The following is a 7461-nucleotide window of genomic DNA, read 5'->3' as shown; positions in this document are numbered from 1 at the left end:
GTCCTGCAACAGCAAATGCTTCACCCCACGTAAGCTGTTACCATATTACATTTTGCTTGTTTACAAGAATTTCCTTGAACACTATCAGCAGGTGCTCAGTAGAAAGCTTAGACCTATAAAAAATCATGACAGACAACAGTTCCACTTTCAAAGGGGCTATTTTAGCAGTGCCAAACGTAAGTCTGAATTCAAGTCTTCAAATTTTTGGACAATCTTGGCTTTTTCCTAGTTGCAGGTGTCTTAAAAATTAGCACATTAAAAATACTTTTCTTCAGAACATTTAGCAACCATGCTTTCTTTCATGTAAAGAAGTATTTTGGCAGTCTTGCGCTTTAATAATGCTTCTTTTGAGGAGAGGAAACAATGCAAAAATTAGGGAGGAAGAAGGGTTCCCAGTACATGCAAACTCCTTCAACGCTGGCACACAAATCCAAGGATATTTTTGAACTCATTTAGTTGCACTGCACCAGATTCACCTTTGCCCAAAATTTTCTTGGCTATGTTTAACATTTAACAACTCTGTTAGCATTTGCTTATCTACCTGTCGGCTAGCAAATCATCTCTTCCATTCCCATTCTGCACTTCATACAGCTTCTTCTCTAGACCAGCACTTCCCATCCTTCCCTTTCCCACCTCAGCTGTTTCGGACAAGGCCAAAGTAAGCCAGCCTTACTGCCAAGCTACAGACAAGGCCCCACAGGAGGCAGAACCCGGCTCAATCCACTTGCTCACCTACACCAGCTGTGCAGGAACCCTGGTGTCTTTGGAAAACAATCTCTGCCCCACAGGGTTGTGTGGTCATTGCCAGTGAGACCATGCAGCTCAGTTCTTTCCAATACCATTAGCATGAAGAGAGAGAGGGAGGGAGGGAGAGGCAATCCTGTGCTATTTTTATGCCTACCAAGAAATATAAGCAATTTAACCTCTTTGATCTGCACTTTGCCTGTGGCCACAGGGCTGGGTTTTGCTTTCAAACCTTGTGGCAACATCTGGTGCTACACTTGGCCACAGACGCACACATAACCTGAGCGCTGCTCACATTCGAGGCAACACTACAGCAGCTGGATGTAACCTTAGTTGCTGCTTATGAGAGAAAAAAAACAAACTTCTTCCACCTCTTCTTCATTATACAGAATATTACACACATACACACTCCGTTTTTTTCAAAGCACTTCTAGTCCCTTCTGATGAGTTTCTGAAAGACAGTTTCACTTCTTACACAGCAGCTCTGCCTAAAGGAAGGCCAACACTTTAGGCATTAGCCTTCCACATAAATTTGTTTTGTCCGCATTTTGCAAACTCTTTGTTGGGAGATTTAACTTTGCTTTGATTTTCCAAAGGGTCTGCAATTTGCTTGCTCAGCTCACTGAAATGACAACGCGAGGATATCACAATCCTGTACATCAAGATCACCAAAATTTACATCACCTATCATTAATAGAGTTGTGTCTCTCTTTTCCTTCTGCAATTTGAAGTAATAACATTCGGCAGTCTGGTAAATTCCAAAAGCTACCCCCAAAATTAGGTTAGGAAATTTCTGGCCATCTTCTTCTCAGTTTTGGCTCTCTGATCCCTACTTGAATTTAACTTGGAATTAGGGTTGTCACAAACTTTAAGCTTACTCAGCCCCAGTACTCTTTTAAATGCCTCTACATTTCCTTCTCTCTCCCTTCTTTGATCTTCTATGAAACTCCTAAAATGTTTCCTTCTTCCAGGATTGCAATATTCTCCAAATTTCTGCAGTGATGTGATAATTCACTGGTTTCTCGGTCCTGCAGGCTACTCCATCTGAATCTTTATTGCCAAGAACCAACATCATTATTTAAGAAACCATCTTGCTTTCATTAGCCCAGCTCACCTTCAAAAGACAAGTCCTGCTTGAATCTCTTTTAAACCTCTGCTGCATCTGTAGACAGTTTTGGCCATATTGGACTAACACGTCCTCAAGGTACTATCTTTGCTATTATTCTTTCCAGCGTTCACATTTCCGTATCTACTTACAGTATGTATTATTTCACAACTGGCGAGTATTTGCGTCGAAGCTTATCAACATTACGAATCTAAAACAGCAATTAGCAAAATTGACAGGAAAAAGCTTGCAACAGGCAGATCTGTCTCAGATAAAGAAAACGGTCACTGACAGCTTAACATCAACCGAAATTACTTCCGTGGGTATTACCTTAAGACAAATTTTACCTGCCTGCACAACCTTGGGACAAGGTATTACAGACAGTGTGACACCCTTCTGCGTAACACTTAGCACAATGAGGTCCTAATCCAGGATCAGAGGATAATTCAGGTTGGAAGGGGCCTTGAAAGGTCTCTAGTGCAACCTCTGCTCAAAGCAGGGTCTGGTCCAAGCTCAGAGAAGGCCACAGGCCTTTATCCAGCCATATCTTGAAGATCTCCACAGACAGAGCCTGCCCAGCTGCCCTGCAATACTCTTCCACAGCTTGGCCAGTCTCACAGTGCGGAGTGGCATCTCTACACACTACTCCAATGCACGTAAGTTTGATGGAAGAATTTCAGTCAGATTTGTCACTTAATTCAAATCTACATCGAAGGATCTGAACATAGTAACTATTATTACTATACCACCTAGCCACCCTACTAGTATTTCTTTGAGCCTGATGGATAACACAAACATGACCCTGCTGAAAAACACGGCCATTGCTATCCTAGTCACCTCATAATCAACACAGTTACACATTCAAGTATGACACTTTTAATTTCAGATGTTCAAAACTCAAGTCAATTATCACATACTTAACTGTCAGCTCAGCACAAGTCTGTAACACAGACAACTCAAGGCTCAGGTAATGAGAAAACACTACTCTCAATATGCTGTTGATAATGAATCTCCCATGTAAAAACAACAATAAAACAAACAGAAAACACAAAACACACTACACTTTCAGTGTCCCTGAAGTTGTTCTGAAAAGGTAGCAGTCCCAGTGTAGCACAGAAACAACACCCTGCCTACAGTAACTGCAGTCACTGGGAAACTAAAAGGACAACAATTCTTACACTGGCACATGGAGTAGGAAAAGCTACTTCTTTGATGGAAGTAGATGCTAAATTTCATGAACAGGCAGAACCCTTGGAGATCTAACCCTAAAAGATTCAGATGGGCAAGAACTTTCCTGTCAGATTTTGTTTCACTTCCTGGAGCTGTTACAACTTTCCTTAAAAAAAATTTTAAAAAGTACCTATTTGCAGATTATATATCCCATTTTCACTGCAGTTTCAGCATGCAGACATTGCAATGTCTTTTAATCCAAGACAGTAACTCCTGCATCTGAGCAGCTACTGAAGCGCATCAGGGAGAAGGGCTTCCAACACATCGGTCTAGTAGCACATACTGCACACACCTGCAAGAAGCTCTTATCGCATGTTGTACGTTATCCTCAGCCGTAAGTGCTAAGAAAACACTGAAGCTCCTTCATGCATACACGTATCGACGGAATGAAGACTGAGCGCTAACCATATCGGAAATGACAGCATGTCAGTCTCTAAAATGACTGTGCCATCATCTGATTTTTATCAGCAAGGGAGAGAAACCAAGTAAGTACAGGGGACCCAACTCAAATATTGACACACTGCAAAAAGCATCTGAATACAGAGCAGCAGCACAAAGTTTTCTGCTGGTGGTTTTCTGTCTGCTTTTTAAATCTCTAATGAGAAAGGATATTACTTGGAATATACAAATTAATGGATGCAGGGAAATTAAAGTCAGAAATACGTTAAAAGAAAAATCAGATTTCAGATCAAGGGCATCAAAGAGATTTCATTCACTTGCGTCTTATCACTGAACGTACAGGTTCACACTGATGTTTGGTAGAAAATTTTCTGGAGGATGCTTTAAAAAAACATGCTCCTGTCAGCTGCCCGCAACTCAGACTGTTCCTAGAATACCTCATAAAATCTCAGTATCTCAAACTAAATCTTTCATCCTTTTTAATCTTAATAGCTCTCTTAAGAGAGCAGTATCAGTGGCTCAGCTAAATGATAAAGAATGCAGACCTGTTAGCACTGAGAAGAAAGGTCTAAAACTTAGATCAGAGTAAAAGGCAAAAATACAATCAAAGAAACAAGATTTTGTCTTCAGAATGGGTAAGTTATCTGGTAATGATTTGCAAAACTGGGGTCTTCAGAGGAATCAAAAGGCCTCTTGTTATTTAAGTACTTCACATGCTCCTTATCCACCCTTCCTCCCAAAATTGCTACCCTACAAGACAGACAACAGAAAATTATATAAACTGAAGTACTTGATACACGTTCCACATGGTTGTCCCTGCCATAGCAGGACGGAAGCAGTAACTAAAGCTGTAGGTAGTAACCACATCACCCGCTCTAATTTTGCCACCACATCTTTATCACAAGAGATGTAAAGCAGTATGTAACAGCAGAGACAATGAGGTTCTGTTTGAGATTTCTGCACCCTCACTTGCTGCTCCTAAGCAGAAATACAGAAAAAATTAATTGAAAATAGTATTTTAAATTCCTTTTATTTTTCAGTTACTTCTGGAGAACCTAATTTCCCTCTGATTTCTCACCTGACAGCAAAGCAGTATCTCCTGCAGCAAGAAACACTGACTGGTAAATGGATTCAGGGGACATAGTTCCAGCAGATCCACAAAAACGTGAAGTTAATACACCTTACCACACGCCTAGGACACAAACAGATGCTACGCTGTCTCTCTCCATCTTGGGCTCCTCTAATTTCTCACATTCAGATTCACCCCCACAAGAGACTAAGATTAGGAGAAGCAGACTGATACTGAGAGGACCTGACAGCGTCACTAAGGCTTGCTGGCATCTAGGCTGCTTCCCCTGGACCATGGGGAGGAAACCTTTCTCTTATGAAATACAAAACAAGGCCCCTTCACCTCCTCATCTTCTCCGTCCACGCACCAGTATTACCAACTGCACAGCTCATCTTATGAGCCCTGGTATCACCAGCCCCCACCACACAGATCCAGCTGTGCTACAGCATGTGGTGGGTCCTCACTAGGCTGCCTAACCATTCACAAGCACGGTTAGCTGCAGCATAGCTGGGTTAGCACAGTTAGCTGGGTGGGCTAACTGCATATATTTTTACACCAAGTAGGAGTGGATCAGTGGTACAGAGCAAGCAGGAGAAACTGAGTTTCTATGCCTTCTCTTTTTTGGCAGTGAAAGAGATGTTGGAGGGAAAAACCCACGATGAACGGAGGCACTTTTGTTGCTTTTCCAGAAGCTGGAAGAGGGCAGCAGTGCTGAACAGACGGCACCAGCACCCCTTTCCTCCTGCAACACCGAGTGCCCCATATTACCTTTCCATATTATGTATTTTGATGCTTTTCTGGCATTTTTTTGGTGAAAACTAAGCTCATCTGTTTATTAAAGCAGCAATCCACAAATCCTGCCTTTTTCCTTTTAGAAATTTGTTAACAGTTTTAAGTTGGTTATGTTTTTCCTTCATTGCGGTAGTACCTCAAGCGTGCCAAGAAGCATATTCCTCAAACAACAGGCCAAGTATGAGTCTGACAACGCTACCTCACGCCAGGCCAGTCCTTTCAGCCAAAACAATCGAATTTACTGACCCTTTTTTTATTGTACCAATGTTATTTACACACATTGTTTAGTACACTCAGAGAGTCATGATTAGCACTTTTTACAAGCACTCTGCCACTAAAACATCAACTTCCAAATACCATGTTTCTCTCAAGTACTACTGCAAAACTCAGTACTGAAAAGTCAAATTTCTTTCTGAGAAAAATTTTACAGGTGAAGTGACATTAGGGATTTGCATATGAAATCATTAAAGGAAGAGCCTTCCAAGCCTTTTTTAAAATGTTGATAAAACAAGCTATCCGACTTTAAAAGTTTCATAGTATTTAACATTTCATATCTTCACAATATCTCGAACAATCTTTTTCATTCTATTTCTGTACACTGCCTCACTTCATGTAGTTATTACCATGTAATAATTCATGTAATTATAGTTATTTATTAAATTCTGAACTGCTCTAATTGTCAAATATTAAAGTCCAAATAGTAATATCTGGTATTCTTGACTTCTTTCAAATATAATTTCACAGCTGTAAATGCTAGCAGACAAGACCATATATAATCACCCACTCAAAGCAAAGCACAAGCAACTTGCGCAGACCTCGTAAATAAGGATTCAGATTAAACCATCTTGGGTCTCTCAGAGATTTATAGATGGATCCTCCCTTAATGTTATAGCTGTCACGCCACAGGCCACATAAGGAAAAAAAAAAAAGTAATCACTAAGCTTGTTGTTTAGAAACACTATGCTAACAATTATGCACAAACACTATTTCTCCATTCCTGCAGGCCAATTAAAGCCAGACTGTGAATAATGCTGCTCCTTCCATTCTGATTTTCGCTATTTTGCCTGAGCTTTCTTTGAGAAAGCTGCAATTAATTTTTAAAATTTACAATAACTTCTATCTATCAGCAAGATGGGCAGAAGTCACGACATGTAAGAGTGCCTTTTCAAGGGCCGAAATACTGATTTCCACGTCCCTCACTGTTCGGGTCATTGTTAGCATTTATTTTGCTCTCCCTGAAGCAATCTAAGCACACTAGGTAGCTTTTACATGACAGTCCTTTGCAGAAAAAACCTCAAAGAAACTGGTGAAGCTAGAAGTTGACTGATTTTCTATTGCTGCATTATTGCAGTGGGACCTAGGAAGGTTTCTTTCTTAATAGCTGCAGAAACTAGAACGCTTGATTTCGTGTTTTCCAATATGACTGTCTGTGAATAACCTACACAACACTCTTGAGGATCATCAACTACTTAATTCTGGATGGCACAGTGGCTGGCACACACAGACATGCTCAAGAACACTTGCCAAAGACACACTACTTGTGTGGACACTGAGAACGGCAGAGTTCAGTCTCTCTCCTACCTGCCATGTGTGTCACGGTATAAGCCGTCGATGCTGCTCAGCTGTGCCAGCCGATCAATCTCACTTCCTGATTTCGCTACTTCAGTGATGCAAGAGTAGCCAGCGCAGGGGTACGAGGGGGAAACCCTTCGACTTAACTAACCTTAAAATTCTTCCTTGCACCTAGCTCACCTCTGTTTGCTAAGATACACCGACACAACCCCTTGATTTCAAATCGAACAACACACTGCATCCCGTTATTTACCAACTTTATTGTTAATCACCTCGGCTGCGATTTCCGTGCTGGACGCAGCAGCCTCCCGTGCCTGTGTGGGGAGAGGCCGCACATCTGCCCGCTGGCTGGGAGCTTTCTGCCGGGGCCCTCCTGTCCGTTATGCCCTCCTCCGCAAAACACTCTGCCCAGATCTGGCTGCCGGCACCGTCACCCGCGTACTCTCACCACATCCCGGGGCCTCGCCCTACGCTCCGCATCTCTGCGGAACACTTCAAAAAAATTTCGGACTCCGCGACAACGACGGCCGTTGTCGGCAGCGGGGCGGGG

At 42.0% G+C, this 7461-nt stretch overlaps 1 protein-coding gene across 1 annotated transcript in view; it reads right to left on the bottom strand.

The window, feature by feature from the left end:
• The window catches only part of NFYB (nuclear transcription factor Y, beta), a 13204-nt gene extending 10084 nt beyond the window's left edge, over positions 1 to 3120 (bottom strand). The window contains exon 1 of the mRNA XM_010139538.1: positions 3099 to 3120. The gene's annotated coding sequence lies outside the window, so the exon portion shown is untranslated. The remainder of the gene's footprint in view (positions 1 to 3098) is intronic.
• Between the last annotated feature and the right edge of the window lie 4341 nt (positions 3121 to 7461).

Source organism: Buceros rhinoceros, unplaced genomic scaffold, assembly GCF_000710305.1.
Source record: "Buceros rhinoceros silvestris isolate BGI_N320 unplaced genomic scaffold, ASM71030v1 scaffold39427, whole genome shotgun sequence".
Classification (NCBI taxonomy): domain Eukaryota; kingdom Metazoa; phylum Chordata; class Aves; order Bucerotiformes; family Bucerotidae; genus Buceros; species Buceros rhinoceros.
This window is presented reverse-complemented; position numbering and strand designations above follow the sequence as displayed.